This window comes from Narcine bancroftii, chromosome 1 (assembly GCF_036971445.1).
Source record: "Narcine bancroftii isolate sNarBan1 chromosome 1, sNarBan1.hap1, whole genome shotgun sequence".
Lineage (NCBI taxonomy): Eukaryota > Metazoa > Chordata > Chondrichthyes > Torpediniformes > Narcinidae > Narcine > Narcine bancroftii.
In genome coordinates this window covers 292,277,212-292,293,036 of record NC_091469.1, presented here as the reverse complement: position 1 = coordinate 292,293,036, position 15,825 = coordinate 292,277,212, and the positions used below count along the sequence as shown (strand labels likewise).

The 15,825-nt window shown below is 42.8% G+C and overlaps 1 long non-coding RNA gene across 1 annotated transcript in view; it reads right to left on the bottom strand.

Annotated features, from left to right (window-relative positions):
- Positions 1-2,435: 2,435 nt before the first annotated feature.
- Positions 2,436-15,825, bottom strand: part of LOC138746350 (uncharacterized) — a 61,537-nt gene continuing 48,147 nt past the window's right edge. Inside the window, exons 3-4 of the long non-coding RNA XR_011346894.1 lie at positions 4,556-4,721; positions 2,436-2,519 (exon numbers count right to left, since the gene is read on the bottom strand). This is a non-coding gene — a long non-coding RNA (uncharacterized lncRNA). The remainder of the gene's footprint in view (positions 2,520-4,555; positions 4,722-15,825) is intronic.

Here is a 15,825-nt window from a genome sequence, read left to right as displayed (position 1 = left end):
TTGCAAGGGAGGAATATCTAACACTCCTCTATTGCTTCTTTTTGCCCATACTCCAGGATTTATTAGTTCCCGATCCTCCTCAGTTAATACATACAATTGAACCCCGATACCTGATTCCTGTGGTCTGGTGCCGATAGCCAATTTGTCCTGTAAATCTCGTCCTAACAAACAAACTCCAGCTTGGGGAACTAGTTACTATCTTCTCTCCCATTTGTATTCTTACATCCCTTAATACAGGGACCGTAAAATCTCTTCCTCCTACTCCCGAAATCATCACTGTCCCCTCTATCTTAACACCCTCGGGTGGTTGTAAAATACTAGACCGGGCTGCTCCAGAATCTACTAAAAAGGTCATCTTGTCACTGTGGGATCCTATGCTTAAATTTACCAATGCTTCTCCGTGCAGCCCCATGGTGTGTATTGACTGGGAACCATGACCCCCCCCCCCCCCTATTCATAATCTGTTTCCATCAGTGCGTACCCTCCCCCTTACATTCTTCTGCCTCCTGGATGAGTTTGGCATCAGGCAATCCTGTCTGCCTATGTGCTGTTTCTGTGAACTTGGAGGACCAGGGGGTATCCTGTCAGTGTCCATCATGTCATTATCCTTATTGACCTTATTCACAAACCTGCCTTTGTTCTAATTCACACCTTCCCAACTCTCAGGGCTACAACCTCTTCATATGCAGAACTTGCTAACTGTCTAGGGCTTACTAATTACATATGCGGAACTTGCTAATTCTGTCTAGGGCTAGAAGACCCTTATCTTATTCAGACTAACTTTTATCCTTTCATACTGGCTTTATTCATCTCTCATATTTTCATATTAGTTTTCTTCTTCTTCTTTCTTTGGCTTGGCTTCGCAGACGAAGATTTATGGAGGGGGTAAAAGTCCACGTCAGCTGCAGGCTCGTTTGTGGCTGACAAGTCCGATGCGGGACAGGCAGACACGGTTGCAGCGGCTGCAGGGGAAAATTGGTTGGTTGGGGTTGGGTGTTGGGTTTTTCCTCCTTTGCCTTTTGTCATCTCTCATAACCTCATAACCTGATCAGCATGGATGAGTTGGGCAAAAATCGCTGTAAATCTCAATAGTTTGAGATGGAGAAAAATCAAAATGGAGTGTAGAAAAGGGATGTGCAAAAACAGAGCCATGAGTTCAGAAGCAGAGGAAATGAAATCTGGAAAACGGAAACGGAAGAGTGGGTGTATTGGCAGAGCCTGGTTGTTTATTCCTCAATTATCAAGCCTGAGGAATTCATGTAGTGGAATGATAAAAGGGTTGGATGTGGGTGTGTAACATGACTATAACTGGAACATGCTTTCAATTGGCTTAAATTCCTTAATTAGTCAGATCAGTAAACAACAGGAGGTAAAACAGAGGATTCTGTTGACATCAGGATTAAGTGAAAAAACTCTTTGACCTGGTGAGTTTTCCCAGAATTTTTTTTTTCAGTGAACAAAGTGGAGAGTGAGGTAAACAACAGAGACCAGTACAGAACAGGCTCGGGCCCCTTGGTCCACATTTTGAATTGAAATTAAACAGTGTAGCGGCAGCTACACTACTACTGAAAGAACACACAACCAGACAGGTTGAGCTCAGTGAGCAGAAAACTGGCTGCCGAGCTGGACTTATACTCCCAGCCCAGACCTGGCTGAGAACTGCACTGGGGGGCGCCGGCGTCACGTGGTCCCCCACTGCGGGCTTCTGAGCCCGGTGCTGAGAAGAAACCCCCGACGGCACCATTTTGGCCAGCTGCCCCAACGCGTGAATTACAAGCGGGGCCAGTTCACCTGCCTAGTGGCATGCCACCACACAGCACCCCCTCCCTCCCACCCCCAGAACCGGTGCCAATGTCCTTTTTAGCTGGACGGCTTCACTTCTTGGGCTGGGCCACAATCATTGGTTTGGTAGGGTCGAGGTGAGCTGGTTTCAACCTGTCCACAGTAAACAGCTCCCTTCTGCCGCCGATATCCAGCATGAACTTAGACCCTGAATGCTGGACAACCCTGTATGTCCCCTTGTTCTGTGGGTGGGCCCCGCTGAATAAAAATGTACTCTGTGGAGTGCAGCTCGCTGGGGACGTAAGATGACCGTGTGCCATATCTGGGCGGTGCTGGGGGTGCAAAGGAGTCCAAGTGGACCCAGAAGTGGGGAAGTAGCTCGTGTGGTGACCGCTGGGGGTTGTGAGGCGCGTTGATGAATTCACTGGGCAGTGCCAGTGGTGCGCTGTAGACCAGCTCAGCTGATGACGCCTGCAGATCCTCCTTGGGCATGGAGCGGATGCCCAGAAGCACCCAAGGCACTTCGTCCACCCAGTCGGGACTGGTGAAATGGACCATAAGTGCCGACTTAAGGTGGCGGTGCAGATGCTTGACCAGCCCATTGGCCTGCGGGTGATAGGACGTGGTGCAGTGTAGCTTTATCCTAACCTGTTGGCGAGCTGTGCCCAGAGCGCAGAGGTGAACTGATCTTCCATCAGTCTCAGATGCTTCAGAGCAAACAACCCAAATTTGACCATCTTTTCGTAGAACATAAAACATAAAATGTTCATAAAACATAAAACACTACAGCATAGTATATACAGGCCCTTTGGCCCTAAGTGTGATGCAAACCCATAGATTCCTTTTTCTTGAATATTTTGTTTTTGATTTTCCAAAGACTTGTGCAAATCCAATAAACAAAATATTACATTCTCTTTCCACATAATATGATTTACAGAATCCTTATTTCCTCTCCTTACACCCTTCCCTCTCTATCCCTTAAATTATGCAAATACCAAAATATAAAAATACAGACATACAAAAACCACTTAAATACCGACAAAGACAACGTGCCTCAGATACGATGGCCACAATTCAACTAATGTGTCATATCTCTTCCGTAAATTGTAGGTGATTTTCTCCAGGGGAATGGAATACTGTATTTCCATATTCCATTTTGCGATATTTAGCTGGGCGTTGGACTTCCATATAACTGTTATACACTTCCTGGCTAATGACAAGACGACGACCTTCACAAACTGAATTTGGCGTTTAGACAGTTTAAACTGTACTTCCTCAATGTCCCCTAGAAGGTACAATTCCCTAGAAGGTACAATTCCGGAACCTGTAGAAAACCCACCTTTGTCATTTTTTTCAGTGTTCCCCCAAGTCTTCCCAGAAGGATTTCACCCTTGTACACAGCCATATGGAGTGGACAAAGATTCCTACCTCCATACTGCACCTAAAGCACATTTCTGAAATTTATGGATTTGACTTGTGTAATTTTATTGGTGTGAGGTATAACTAATGCAAGATATTATGTGGCATCAGCATGTGTCTGGAATTAACAATTCCCGTCAAGCTTTTCAAACACAAATCTTCCCACCATTGTTCATAAATTATTATGCCCAAGTCCTACTCCCATCTTTCCCTTGATCGATGTAAGCCCAGCTTTGGGCCTTGACCCATATATTCCTTAAAAAATATACTAAACCCTCCCTACCCCATAACACTCTATTTTTCTGCCATCTTAAATTTTCCTTTAGCTCATACCCTTGAATCCACGAAACATCCAGGTAAACCTCTTCTCTGCCCTTTTCAAATCCCCCACATCTTTCCTGTAATGGGGATCCCAGAATTGCATGTAGTATTCCAAGTGTCTCCTGACCAAAGTTTTATCAAACATAACTTCTATAACTTAGTGCCACAGCCAGTGTAGACAATTATGCATACTCTTTCATTATTGGACTCCTTGGTTGATACAGATGGAGCCAGCAGCAAATAAAAAGAAGAGAAGCTCAAGTGGAGTGGCCCAGTGTGAGAGCAGAGATTTAAAGGCAATGGCTGAGAGGCTTTGGGGAGCAGAGGCTGAGAATGTGCTAGAGGTAAGGTTATAATAACCCAGAGTAGGCAGTGGGGAAGGCAGCCAGAGCAGTGGAATGCTCCAATTGCAGGGTGTGGGAAATCCAGGAGAGCATCTGTCCATGACTACACCTGCAAGAGGCGCATCCAGCTGCAGCTCCTTGAACCATATAACAATTACAGGATAAAAAGGGTGATGAATGTAGCAGTGAAGGTCTTGTGTTTAAATGGCCGCAGTATAAGAGATAAGGTTGAAGATCTAAATGAGCAGCTAGAAGTTGGCAGGTATGACATTGTGGCCATCACTGAATCGTGGCTGAAAGAAGACCACAGATGAGAATTAAACATTCAAGAATACACAGTGTATTGGAAGGATAGCCAGATAGGCAGGAGGGTGGGGTGGTTCTGCTGGTAAAAATTGAATTAAAAAATCTTTGGAAAAGAGATATTGGATCAGAAGATAGAGAATCTTTGTGGGTAGAATTAGGAAACTGTAAGAGTAAAAAGACCCTGATTCGAGTTGTATACAGGCCTCCAAACAGTAGCCAGGATGTGGTGGGCAAACTACAGAGGAGATAGAAAAAATGTGAAAAAAAGGGCAATATTACAGTTAAAGTTTTTACATAGCCGCTACAATAATTTCCCATCGATAATTTTCACACTTACGTTCCAGAGTGGCTGTTCACACAGGAAGAATGTTTATACTAAATACCTGAGTTGCGGTAATTTCGAAGGCTGGACGTCAATCGATGTTGACCGTGACATAGACCCTGCATGCGACGTAAAACGTTGGCGTTGTCCTATTCATTAGATCATTGTCGTGGTCCGCCTGCAGTTCAGTTTAGTCTGCAGGAAGTCCGCAAAATTGTCCAGGGCTGCTGCAGGAAAAATTTTGGAATGAGAATGAGTCACTCTTTTCCATTCCAAACTTTTTACACAGCCTGCATTGCTGGAATTTTGCGAAAATTTCCCGTTACACAACAGCTGTGTAAAAACCATAATAGCCATGGGGGATATCAATATATGAAAACCAGGTTGGTGCTGGATCTCAAGGGAAGGAATTTGTAGAATGCCTTCAGAATGGTTTCTTACAACAATTTGTGGCTGAGCTGGCCAGGGAAATGGCAATTCTGGATTGGGTATTGTGTGAAGAACCGGAGTTGATAAGGGAGGTGAAGGAAAGGGAACCCCAAGAATTCAACCTGCCGTCAGAAGAGTCAGTGTACCAATGGGATACAGGGTACTACAGAGGTATGAGGGAGGAGTTGGCCAAAGTTGATTGGAAGTGGACACTCACGGGATGACTGCAGAGAAGCAGTGGTCAAAAGGTTAAAGTTATTGTCAGAATACATACGCTTACAACACAGATTCTTTTTCCTGTGGGCCTGGCAGAATTTCTACTTATAAGTAACTAAACTGTACTCAAGAAAAGAGATGAGTGTTCAAAAGAGAGAAATTGAAACAAAAAATGTACATGAACTCACTGTACATTACGGAAAAAAATATTTAGTAATAAATAATTTGCAGAGACCTTAAATGAGTCTAGGTGCCACAAGACTCACACCACCATGTCCTGGAATAGCTACTCCCCCTCCATCATCAGACTCCTCAAAAACAAACTCAATCAGAGACTCATATAAGGACTCTTACTTTTCACATTATTTATTATTGAATGTATATTTTGTATTGCATTCAATTTATTTACATTTCTCTTTTCTTGAGTATAGTTTTTGTTTTGCACTGTATTTTATTGATGAGTAGAAATTCTGCCTGGTCCACAGGAAAAAGAATCTCAGGGTTGTATGTGTACAGTACTTTGACAAAAAAAAATCTGAATTTGACTAACTACAGAAAGATATCAATAAGATTGAGAGTGCAAAGAAGATTTACAATGATATTGCTGGAACATGAGTTAAACAGGTTAAGACTTTACTCCCTGAAGTAAGTAAGAATGTGTACAAAATAATGAGGGGTATAGTAAACAGGGTTTTTCCACTAAGTAAGAACTAGAGGACATGGGTTAAGGATGGAAGGGGAAATGTTTAAAGGGAACATTAGGGGGAACGTTTTCACGCAGAGAGTGGTGAGAGTGTAGGTCGAGCTGCCAACTGAAGCAGTGAATGTGGGCTCAATTTTGACATTTAAGTTTGGATAGGTTCATGGATAGAAGAGATGTGGAGGGCTATGGACTAGGTGCAGGTTAATTGGACTTGGCAGGATAATAGTTTGGCACAGACTAGATGGGTCTATGCTGTAGTGCTCTGTGACCTGCAGCACCAGTCAGTAATGGCATTTAACATCCGCTGAAATTGTAATGTTGGAATTTTTAGTGTGTAATGTCACAAACTCTATATCCCCAGGTCAAAAGGTAAAGCTGAGACTACAAGCAGATGAGTAAATCTGAAGCAAGTAGCTCCATTAGATGAACACAATACATCATGAAGTGCTTATGCCTTGTCCTAGGTCTGAGTGCATGAGTTCCTGGATCAAAGACTGATGCTGAGGGACAGTGCACCAATGAGAAGTGAGGAACCACCCCAAGGTTAGTTTAGAAACAAGTTGGGGATGCCATGAATTAAACCCCAATCATTGAATGTGGGACTGCTCAGTGTTCGAACAAGGCAACGGCTGTGAACTGTTAAGTGCCTGATGTGGTTGGATGTTTTACAGTGGAATTATTTTCAAGGAAATGATGACAAGATATCATTTCAGCTGTGAGTGGTCAGTGAGCTCCAAAGACAGGTTTGTTATTTACATTAGCCCAGGGAGCTTTCAGAAGTTTCTCTTTGAATAAGGAGTGTAAACAAAGCAAACTCTTGAGAAAGCTTCATTGTCAAGTGAAGTCTATTGTCATCTAATTGCATAAGTACAACCCAATGAAACAGCGTTCTCCAGTCCTCAGAGCAAAACATGCATTCACACAACTAGCCATTACACACATACAAACAATACATATGTAAGACAAGTATTTATATATACAAATACATAAATAAAAATTGTTTCGTAAATACGAGAGTCTCAGATGGTTAGTGTGAACAGTTCCTTTGGTCGTTCAGCATTCTCTCTGCCCGTGGGAAGAAGCTGTTCCTCAGCCTGGTGGTGCTGGCTCTGATACTCCTGTTTCTCCTTCCCCAACAGGAGCAGCTGAAAGATTCTGTCAGGGTGATCCTCAGTGATTTTGCTCTTCAGACACCAATCCCAGTAGATCACATCAATTGGGGGAGGGTGACTCCAGTGATCCTCTCTGCCACTCTTATGGTCCTGTGGATTGACCTCCGATCCATTTCTCTGCATCAACTGTACCCCACTGTGATGCAGCCGGCCAGAACGCTCTTGATAGAGCTCCTGTGAAGATTGACATAATGGTGGCCAGTAGCCTTGCCCGTTTCAGTCTTCTCGGAAATCGCAGTTGCTGTTTGCACCTTCCTGACAAGTGAGGAGATGTTGAATGTCCACGATAGGTCACTAGTTAAGTGAACTCCAAGGAACCTGGAGCTCTCTAATACAGTTGTTGATGTGCAGTGGAAGATATGAGAATAGTTTAATTTTCATTTCATTAAAAATTGATATAGCTTGATTTAAAATTCCCCTTTTCTCTTCCCCTTTGTTCCAGTAATAGCTGCATTATCACACCCCCACCAACATCCACTCCTTTCATTATTTCAGCACTTGAATTCCTCAGGCTTGTTGAATTTAGGAATAAACAACCATTTCCGTTTTCCAGACTTTATTTCCTCTGCTTCTGAACTCATGGTTCTGTTTTTGCACATCCCTTTTCTACACTCCATTTTGATTTTTCTCCGTCTCAAACTATTGAGATTTACAGCGCTTTTTGCCCAACTCATCCATGCTGATCAGGTTGCTTGTCTGAGCTAGACCCGTTTGCCTGCATTCGACCCACTTCCCTCTAATACTTTCCTATTTATAGAACATAGAACAATCAGAACAATAATGTGCCAACTTACATAAAACTATTTCAGCATCTATTTAACCCTTCCCAACTTCACAGAACAATCTAACTTTCTATTTTTCTTACATCATGTACCAATCTGAGTTTTTCAAATGTCCCTCTTGTACTAGTTTTCACCACCACACCGGCTATATTTTCCAGGCACCCACCTCTGAGTTTAAAAATCCTCCCAATGACATCTCCCCTAAACTTTTCTCAACTCGTCTTAAACAGATATCCTCTAATATTCCCTCCTAGAAAATAGGAGCTGATGTCTACCCTCTCTATGCCTCTCTCAATTTTAAATAGCTCTATAAAGCTGCACCTCCTCCTCAGATATCAGATCCAGTTTGTGAAGGTCCTCTTGTCAGTAGCCAGGAAGTGTATAGTGGTCACGAGGAAGTCTGACTCCCAATTAAACATTACATGATGGAATACGGAAATGCAGAGATGTATTCCCCTGGAGAAAATTACATACAATTTGAAGAAATGTGGCACATTTGTTAGGGTGTGGGAACCCCATCTGCAGCACATGAGATAAAGTGAATGCAACAACCACGCCAGTCATGAAGATCTGTGAAGTGGGTCATGGCGCAGGCAACAAGCTCTTGTATTTTGTCCCTTAACCTTTTATTTTATGTTTCTTTGTGTTCTCCTTAAAGGTTTTTGACTTTAACAATATTTTGTTCTTTTTATTTGTTTAATTTTATATAACCTTTTCTTTTTTTTAATATTAGGATAAGGAAGGGAGGGGAGAAGGGTAAGGGATAAAATAGACTTTGTACACTATGAACAAAAAATGTATTGTTTATTTGGATTTGTATAAGTCTTTGAAAATCAAGAATAAAATATTCAACAAAAAGTTGCACCTCCTCCTCTGTTGCTCTAAAGAGAAAAGCCCAAGCTTGCTCAACCTTTCCGCATAAGACATGTTCTCCAATCTAGGCAAAACCCTGATAAATCTCTTCTGTACCCTCTCTAAAGCATCAACATCCTTCCTGCAATGAGGTGACTCAAACTGAACACTATATTCCAAGTGTGGTGAGCAGAAATCTGGTGGGATCCATGGACTTGGTCCCCAAAATCCCTCTGTTCCTCCACACAGTTAAGAATCCTGCCATTAACCATACACTCCACCTTTGAGTTCAACATTCCAAAGACACATTTATCCCATTGTAACCTACGGAAACCTTTCAGTGGTTCCCAAACTTTTATGGGCTGCTGGCCCCTTGGCCTCCAGGCCACATCCAGAGTGTCCCCCCATACACTCTTGGGGGGGGGGGGGGTAGTGGCAGCACTGAGGGAAGTAGTGGAGGTGTAGGGGGGGGCTAATGACAGTGCTGAGCAGGGTGGGGGGTTTAGTGGTGGTGTGGAGAGGGGAGGTTAATGGCGGCGCTGGGGGGGGTTAGTGGTGGTGCTGAGAGGGAAGTTAGTGTGGCGATGAGAATGGGTAGTAATGCTGGGGGAGTAATGGCAATGATGGGGGGGGGGTAGAGGCAGCACTGAGATAGGGGTAGTGACACCAGTACAAACAACATAGCGGCCACCGACTCCAACTCTCGTGACAATGCCGTGTTGCCGTTTATTTTGCTCACTACAGCCACCCTGAGTCTGGCCAGAAAATTACTGCACTGGGTTCTTCATTAAACTTTGCAGTAAACTAAATAAGAACAAGATGGAAGGTTCCTGCCACTCCCTATTTCCTCACTGCCCCCTAACTGTCCCCTTTTCCCTCACCGTCTCCTTGGATTTTTCCACCGCCCATGAGGGGAGGGAGGCAACTGTGCCCATTTTGGGAATCACTATTCTACATGATCCACAACAGCTGCATTCTTCATGTCATCTGCAAACATGAACCGCCCTCCAATTTTTCATCTAAGTCATTTATAAAAATCAAAGAGAGCAGCGGTTCAAGAACAGATCCCTGTGGAACACTACAAATTAACAACTTTCAAGCAGAAAAGTTCCATCTACTACTACCCTCTGCCTTCTGACGGCAAAGCAATTCCAAATCTATGCAGCCAAGTTTCTGTGGACCCCATGCTTCATGACTTTCTGAACAAGCCTATCATGGGGAACTTTGTCAAATGTCTTAATAAAATTCATAAAACCCACATCCACTGCCCTACCTTTGTCACCTCCTCAAAAAAATGCAATTGGGCTCATGAAGCACAACCTGTCCCTCACAAAGCCATGCTATCACTAATAACATTGTAGTTCTACAGATTCTCATAAATTCTGCTCCTAAGAATCCTCTCCAGTAGTTTGTACACCAGAAGACTCACTCATCCATAATTCCCAGGATTCTCCCTCTTATTGTTCTTAAACAATAGAACTACATTTCCATCCTCCGATCCTCTAGTACCAGTTCTGTGTCCAAGAAGGATGCAAAGATTATCACCAATGCCTCAGCAATTTTTTCCTTTGCTTTTGTAGTAACCTAGGGTATATCGCACCCTGTCCTGGGGACCTATCTAGTAACATGGGGTTTATCACATCCTGTCCTGCGGATTTATCTATAAATGTCTTTAAGAGCCTCCAGCACTTAATTCCAATGTTCTCCAATATATTTGACTGTTCTTCATTAGATAAAGAACTCATCACAATACTCCCAAGTGGGTTTGACCAATGCCTTATAAAGCCTCAATATGTTACTTTCGGAAAAGATGATGAATGTGGATATATTTAAAATGAAAGATAAATGGGAGAAGGACCATCTATTCCTATATCCGTGGAGGAGTGGTCTGATATGTGTTTTCACAGTGTTATGAAGTTAATTAATGTACGATATAGTTTGGTTAATTATAACTTTTTGCATCAGTTATATTTAACTCCTGAAAAATTGAAAAAATATGGATTTAGTGTGTCAGATTTATGTTTTCGGTATGGTGAACAGACAGGTACTTTCTTACATTCGTTATGGGAATGTACAAAAATTAGGCCTTTTTGGGAAAAAGTAATTAAATTTTTGAGAGATTTATTCAAAGTAGATCTATATGTTGATCCATGGCTATGTTTATTGGGATATGAGAGTACAATCATGACAGGTTTACGATTGGAGAAACCTCAAATTGCATTTATATGTCAAGGATTGGCAGTAGCTAGAAAATGTGTAGCTATCACTTGGAAAAATGATGTTGAACTGAGTATACAAAGATGGCATTCATGTATTTATTTGGAAAAGATAACGTATAATTTGTGCAATAATTATTCTTCTTTGTTAAAATGTGGAGTTTGTATTTGGAATGTATGGGTTTAGATGTTAAGTAAAAGTTTTATTTGTGATGAAAGATGTAAAAAGATGGCACACCATACAGCAACCTTTTATAACCCGGTATTATTGTGTTGTTTTTTTAAATAAGCTCCAAAGGGGAGAGGGTTGTAGGGGGTGGGATAAGTGGAGGGGATGTAGTAGGGTGTAGTTTTAGACGATATTTTGGTTTTTTTTTGGTTTTGTAAAATTCTTAAATAAAATTTTCCCAAAAAAAGCCTCAATATTACTCCTCTACATGTTCCCCTCTTTATCCCTGACCAGTCTTATCCTTGCTCTGCTCTTCCTATTGTTCTTCCCATATGTGCAGAATCCTTAGGATTTTTCTTAATCCTATTTGTCAAGACCTCATGCGCCCTTCTTCAATTCATTCCTGGAGATCTTATAATTCTCATGAGCTCTTCCTTGTTTTTGTTTCCAAAACCTTCTCTCTGCTTCCTTTTTCATCTTGACTAACTGTTTCATCTCTCTTGACAACCATGGTTCCTTTATCCCACTTTCTTTTCTCTAACTTAGTGGAATAAACCAATCCAGATGCCAGTGCAAACGGCCCCAAAACATCCTTCATATTTCTGCTGTGAATTTCTCCAAGAACATCTGTTCCCAATTTACTCTCCCAAGTTTCAGCCTCATACCATTACCATTAGCATTCCCCAATGAAACACTTGCCCACTTTGACTGCTCCTATTCTTATGGGCTCTGCTCTCGTCAGCCTGTCCACCTACTGTGCTAGGAATCTTTCTTGGCCAATCCCCATAAATTCTGCACTATCTCACCATTTTGCTATTTTTGATATCGCCACTGTCCAAAGATCTTTTAAATATTGCAATAGTAACCAACTTTTTCCAACAGTTCATTCCATATACCCCCTACCCTGTGTGTTTAAAACTTGTGCTCAGGTCTCCTTTAAATCTTACCCCTCTCATGTTAAACCTTTTGACCCTAGTTTTAGACTTCCCTATCATGAGGAGATCATCGAGGCTGTTCACTTTTATCAAATACCTGTCAATCTCTGACTTAAATACACCCAACGATCTTGCTTCCACAGTCGCCTGTGGCAACAAGTTCCACAGACTCTCAACCCTCTGACTAAAAAAAATTTTCTGCATCTGTTTTAAATTGACACTGTTATCCTGAAATTATGTCCTCTTGTCTGAGAATCCTCTACCATTGGAAACATCTATAGAACCATAGAACATTACAGCACAGAAACAGGCTTCTTTGGTCCTTAGTCTGTGCCAGACTATTATTTTGCCTCGTCCCACTGACCTGCACCCAGCTCATAGCCTTCCATACCCCTCCCATCCATGTACCTGTCCAAATTCCTCATAAATGTTAAAATTGAGCCCACCACACTCCCAATATTCTCTGTGTGAATTTCCCCCAATGTTCACCCTAAATCTTTCCCCTTTCACACTTAACCCATGTCCTCTGGTTTGTATCTCTCACCTACCCTCAGTGGAAAAAGCCTATCTACATTTAATCTGTCTATCCTTCTCATAATTTTAAATACCTCTGTCAAATCTCCCCTCATTCTTCTATGCTCCAGGGAATTAAGATTAACCTTTCCCTGTAAATCAGTTCCTCAAGTCCAGACAACATCCTAGTAAATCTTCTCTGCACTCTTTCTAACTTATTGATATCTTTCCTGTAGTTAGGTGACCAAAACTACACACAATACTCCAAATTTGGCCTCATCGTGATCTTATATTACATTAATATAACATCCCAACTCCTGTACTCAATACTTTGAATTATGAAGGTCAATATGCAAAAAATTCTCTTTATATCTCTATCCACCTGTGAAGTCACTTTCAGGGAATTATGTATCTGAATCCCCAGAACCCTCTATTCTACTGCACTCCTCAGTGCCCTACCATGTATACCCTTCCTTGGTTTGTCCTTCCAAAATGCAACTCCTCACACTTGTCTACATTAAATTCCATCTGTCATTTTTTAGCTAATTTTTCGAACTAGTCCAGATCCTTCTGCAAAATTTGAGAAGCTTCTTCGTTGTCCACAATACCTCCAATCTTAGTGTCACCTGCAAACTTGATGATCCAATTTACCACATTATCATCTACATCATTGATATAGATGACTAACAACAATGGTCCCAGTACTGATCCCTGAGGCACACCACTAGTCACAGGCCTCCAGCCTGAGAAGCAATCATCCACCACTGCTCTCTGGCTTCTCCCACCCAGCCATTGTCGAATCCAGTTCACTACTTCACCATGAATACCTAGCGTCTGAACCTTCCTGACTAACCACCCATGTGATACCTTATCAAAGGCCTTACTAAAATCCATGTAGATAACATCCGCAATCTTTGATTTGTCATCTTTCCTGGTAACCTCCTTGAAAAACTCTATAAGATTAGTTAAGCACGACCTACCACACATAAAGCCAGGTTGTCTATCCCTAATCAGTCCATCCTTGGACTGATTAGGGATCACATCCTTGTCATATCTACTCGGTCCAGGTCTTTTAGCCTTAGAATTGCCTCAATGAGGTCCACCCCTCATCCTTCTGTACTCCAATAAGCAAACAATCATATGCTAGATGGGCCAAAGGGCCTGCTTCTGAGCTGTACTGTCCTGCGATTCTATGGACAGTAACCTCAGAATATCTAGGTGCTGTAGTGGAGCCTCTGATCTCTCTCATCCAAGCACTGACTTACTAGAGCAATATATCCTTGAATATTGATGTTCAGAAGCATTTCAAGGCATATTATAGCAGTCTCATAAAAACTAAACAAGCTTGACAGGCAGATGGGAACCAGAATGTGAGGGCAGAAACTAGGGCAGATGGTGGAAAGGTTTATGCAATGTGTTATGGGTTTGTGAGGAAGAACGGGCAGAGGAAGGGGCATAGTCAGTTGGAGGGTTTCAAATGTGTTTATTTCAATGCTAGAAGTATAAGGAATATGAACTTAGACCATGGATCAGAACGTAGAATTATGATGTTGTGGGCACTAAGATACTTGGCTGATGCAAGGACAGGATTGAACATACCTAACAAATTCTGCCCCAACTATCCCTGTTGCAGATAGGAAGTACAAGTCAATATTTGGGATATTGAAGTCCCCCATAACAGCCACCCTATTATTTCTGCACCATTCCAAAATCTGCCTTCTTATCTGCTTCTCAGTGACCTGAGGATTATTTGGGGGCCTTTTGACTACTCCCAGTACAGTGATCACTCCCTTCCCATTTCTGATGATCCCTCCACAATGTCCTCCCTTTTTGTAGCTGTAATAGTATCCCTGATTAATAACGGTCTTCCCCCCCACCCCCTTTTACCCCCTATCCTGTCCATTTTAACACATCTAAACTCCAGTACAAGTTGTTGTTCGGGTTCGTGTGGGTCCCACAAGTAAAGAACCAGACCAAAATTGAGGTACAAAGCGGACGTTTATTTTGGGGATGCAAACGGGACAACAGAGTCAATATGCTAGGCAAACCTACACACACACACAAAATATGCAAAACCAGTCAGGATCAAGGTAATACTACATGCCCCCACCCCTTGACCTGTAAGGACACGGCTCTTGCTACCTAACCTCGGGACTCACCCCAACCCTGTGTGAAAGGTGCTACTTACGTGCCATGAGGAGTCCAAAAGAGGCAGAACAAAGGGGCACATAATCCTTTATAGTTCTGCAAGCAGTACTGGGAGGGCAAATCACTCGGGGCAGACTGGGCCACGTTGGCTGCTGTGGCCAATGGCTCAAAGTCAAGTGCAGGGGCTCAATCCACAGGACCATAAGAGTGGCAGAGAGGATCATTGGAGTCTCCCCACCCCCCTCGATGTGATCTACTGTGATCATTGTTTGAAGAGGGCATGTAAAATCATGGAGGGTCCCTTCCACCCTCCACTCAGCATATTCCAGCTGCTTCCATTGGGGAAGAGATACAGGAGTATCAGAGCCAGCACCACCAGGCTGAGGAACAGCTTCTTCCCACAGGCAGTGAGAATGTTGAACAACCAAAGGAACTGCTCACACTAACCATCTGTAAGTCTAATATTAATTAAACAATATTTATCAAGGTGTGATGAAGGGCTCAAGCCCGAAACATCAGTTATGTATTTTTACCGTTGCTATATAAAGGACGCTCCACTGTTTGACCCACTGAGTTTCTCCAGCATTATGTTTTTACTGCAACCTCGGTACATTTTGAACAGTGGGAGGAAAGCGAAGCCCCGGGGAAAACCCATGCAGACGTGGGGAGAATGTACAAACTCCTTACAGACAACATGGGATTTGAACCTCAGTCCCGATCGCTGGTGTTGTAACGGTGCCACCCTTGACCTTGGGATTCAAACTGTCTCGTTGGAACAGGTACCACCTTTCCTGGAAAAGAGCTCAGTGATCCAGAAACCTGAAGTTCTCCCTCTTACACCATGTCTTTAGCCATGTGTTAAGTTGCATTATCCTCCTATTTCTAATCTCACTGGCATGTGGCACAGGTAACCATCCTGAGATCACTACCCGGGAAGTCCTGTCCTTCAACCTAATGCCTAACTCCCTGAACTCTCCTTGCAGGACCTCCTCACCCTTCCTACCCACATGGACCATCACATCCGTCTGCTCACCCTCCCTCCTGAGAATGTTGTAAACTCGATCTGAGACCCTGGCACTAAGGAGGCAAAATACCATCCGGGATACATGATGTTTTCCACAGAACCTCTTATCTGTCCCCTAATTATGGAATCCCCTATCACTACTGCTCACTTCTTCTCCTCCCTTCTCTCCTTA